This window comes from Haplochromis burtoni, unplaced genomic scaffold (assembly GCF_018398535.1).
Source record: "Haplochromis burtoni strain Fernald_Lab_line unplaced genomic scaffold, NCSU_Asbu1 Contig_475, whole genome shotgun sequence".
Taxonomy (NCBI): Eukaryota; Metazoa; Chordata; class Actinopteri; order Cichliformes; family Cichlidae; genus Haplochromis; species Haplochromis burtoni.
In genome coordinates this window covers 79,003-82,718 of record NW_024582836.1, presented here as the reverse complement: position 1 = coordinate 82,718, position 3,716 = coordinate 79,003, and the positions used below count along the sequence as shown (strand labels likewise).

The following is a 3,716-nucleotide window of genomic DNA, read 5'->3' as shown; positions in this document are numbered from 1 at the left end:
CCCCCCCCCCCACCACCACCACCACCACCACCCCCCGCTACTTAACTGAGCACGTCATTAGCCAAGAAGTTTAAATGACTTGATGCTTTTCTCTCATTTAAAAAGTGTTCCTTAAATATTTTGAGCAGTATAGATGTAAACTAGAGCTCCTTCCACAGATGGGAACTATTTCCTCCAATCATATGTGTATATAAACTACAGTTAGGTCCATAAGTATTTGCACAGTGACGAAATTGTTGTCATTTTTCTTGATACATCGCAGCTGAGGATTTAAATTTAAAAAAAAAATCAAGATGTGATTGAAATGCAGACTTAATTAATCCCCTACTTTAACAAAAGTATGGCTTTAAGTGTTTTCGAATTACAGACATTTCTTTTTTCCCAAAGCTCAAAAGCAATTGTTGAGTGACAAGCATAGCCACAGGAGGGCAGTTTCCTCTTTATCTTACGATTTAAAAATAAATTGAGTTGATCACAAACATTGAACTTGTGTTCAGTTGTTTACTGGAGCTCTCGGTTCAAAACCAAAAGAGATGTGATGGAACATCATTAGGTTTATTTTGTTTTTTCAGCCTATCAGAGAGACCAGAAATAAATCACTGACAAACCTATCAGCACATAAAGCCCTGAAAGACCACAGAAGACCACTGAAATGGATGATTAAATAATTTTTTTAATGGGTAAGAATAACTTCTCAATATCTAACCAAGTCACGAACATTCAGAATCCCAGGTGTTCTCAAATGTGTTAGATATGCTTCAGAGTAGCCTTATCTAAGTCAAGAACAAGAGACGCCTTCGTGAATAAAATACGGGGCATTTACAACATAGCGCAAACTACTAGTTACATTCAAGAACAGAAAGGCAAGATTTAACTTAAAAATCTTTAGACAGATAAAACCAAGATTAACGGAGAGAAACCGCTCATGATCTGAAGCATACACATTATCTCTCAAACATGTTGGGGGCAGTGTTATGGTATGGGCATGCAAGGCTGCCAGCGGAACTAGGAAACTAGTGTTTATTGATGTTGTGCCTGCCGACAGAAGTGGCAGCATGAATTCTGAAGTATACAGAGCCATACTCTGCTCAGATTCAGCAGGTTCACTGAGCAGATGGCTAATAACCAACAACACACTGCAAAAGCAAACCAAGAATTTCTCAAGACAAAAAAATTGGATATTTCTAAATACACAAGTCAGGTACGTGATCTCAAAGCAACAGAGAACGCATTTGAGTTACGGAAGACAAAACTGAATGCACAGAGACCCACAAACAAACAGCAACTGAGTGTGGCTGCACTAAAGAGCATCTCAAGGGAGGAAACAGGGTTTAAGACTCCAGGCAATCATTGACTGCAAAAATAACTACATGGAAAAACACTATATGACTAAAATTTCTAAACATCTAATAGAATACATTTGTTAAACCCCTTTGAATGAAAGCTGAAAGCCTGCACTTCAATCACATCTTGATTGTTTGATTGTAAAATCCACTGTGGTGGCGTGCAGAGGAGAAATTACAAATGTTGTCATTGTCCAGATGCTTGGAACGGCCGTACCTTTATAATTGTGTGAGCATGTAGCCTGTTTGAAGAAGAGAAGAAAGGTGCTGTTAGCATAATAGAAACGTGTCTTTTGAATCCTTTGGTAGCTCCAGGCAGTATCCAGGTACAGAGAGGGCGAGACAGCGCGAGTGCAGCTTTCATTTATCACTGACCGTGGGAAAGGAAGCTTCGCTTTCGTCAAGGCCTCGTTTTGTGGGGTAATTTTCAAACAACACCAGTTCCCCGCGCTCCTAAAGCCACATTTAATTTACACTATTATAAAGACGTTCTTATTATATAATTAATAAGCACACTTGTTTTAAAATGAAAGCGCAAGTAAGGAAGTGATGAAATAATTAATTGCCACAATAAAGAGCTCTGTAAAGGTCGGGCTGCATTGTGGGAGTTGGGCTGGTAGTGAAGCTTGTTTCTGGGCTCCCGTCACATCAGTTCAATAAAATATTTCTCAGTTTTATTAGAACGCCTCTGATGGTGGAATGGCTGTTTTATTGCCAATATTGTAAATGTATTCATGTGTCATTTGCTTCCACCCAGCGCTGACGGATGCACATTTGAACAGCACTTCATGTCATAATTTTATATAAACCACAAAATGTTGTGTAACCTGCAGATACCAGTCGTCTTCTACACCTGCTGGTGCATTTCTAGATGCTCCACCCTAAATGAGATTTAGCTTTTGTAGGCGATTCTCCAAGAGCAGCAGCTCGCTGCGTTTACTGTCCATTTACTGTTTCTGGACATGGAAAGTTTTGAAACACAGTCGCTGTTATCAGCATTAGTACTGGTGGCACCAGCGTGGGTTATGCTAGATAAGAGATCTGAAAGGAAATAAGTGATATGGCATTACACCTGTAATCACAGTGGGGTGTGGCGTGTGGAAAAAGGCCTAGTGGGCAGTGCACGCAGGGTTCTCAGTGTGGTTGCAGTTACTCTTTAATTCCCCCGATCAAATGCTGTTATCTCATGGGAAAATCTGCTGTTTTTGTTTTTTTTCTATTGAGGACGTCCTCTGAATTTTCTCTCTCTGTGATGACATACAGATATGTAACATTTAAGGTGAAACATTCAAAATCAATTTAATTTAAAGATTTATTTTACATGTGTTAGCCCTGCGACAGACTGGCGACCTGTCCAGGGTGTACCCCGCCTTTCGCCCTATGACAGCTGGGATAGGCTCCAGCGCCCCCCACGACCCTGAAAAGGATAAGCGGAAGCGAATGGATGGATGGATTTATTTTACATACTATTTACAGTATATGTATATTATAGCTTGACCATCCAATCCAGGAAAAAGCTTAATAAAAAGTTACAAAATATGACATTTTAACCTGGAGGTTCACTTCACAAATATATTAAAAACAACAGTGAAGACAGCCAAAGTGGTTTTTATTAACTATCATGTATAACGAGTGCGCATAAAGCAGTAAAGACCCAACATTGATTGTTGCTGCTCCAGCTGTTTCCAAAAATAGATTAGACTAGATTATTGAGTCCAAAGTCCAGATTAACATTTGTTTAATGTTAAATGCTTGTGCATGTAGGCATAAGGAGCTCCTTACCTTTTCTAACTACGCTCCTTCTCCTACTTTTTAGTAGTTTAAAACATATTTCTTTTAAACTGGTGTGCCAATATTATTATTATTATTATTGTCTTACTGTAGAATCAGTAGTGCTGGCACTTTACCTTCCAGTGTAGCTTAACACAACACCTGCTACCTTCACAGAAGTCCTCGCTCTTCATGTAAAACACTTTTTGGTTCGTAAACTAAGAACCAAAACCAGCAAGAAAGTCCCAGTATCATAAATCATACAGGGTCATATTTTTCCCAATTAGGCACATTCCTAAAAATGTATAATATAAAACAGTATTCTGTAGTTTGCATTTGTGGCTATGTCATATTTTACTTGTTTGCTGTGCCTCTTTGTTATATTGTCTTTTAAAATTTACTATGTGTAATGAATTGAATCTTTTCTGCTACTTAAATGCGTACTTGTATACCATCACTGGAGAGAGAGTCGGCCTTGTTCTGTCTGTAAACTGTTCATCCAGTATAAACTGTAAATGCATTATTACTTACTGGGTTTTTACTATAAATGTCTCTCCCTCGTTTCTGTTTCCTTAACTAACAAGCTGCATTTGCTGCATTAAC

General features: G+C 38.6%; 1 protein-coding gene across 1 annotated transcript in view; it reads left to right on the top strand.

The window, feature by feature from the left end:
• trip10b (thyroid hormone receptor interactor 10b) overlaps window positions 1–3,716 on the top strand; it is a gene marked incomplete in the record, with an annotated part of 19,838 nt that overhangs the window by 13,120 nt on the left and 3,002 nt on the right.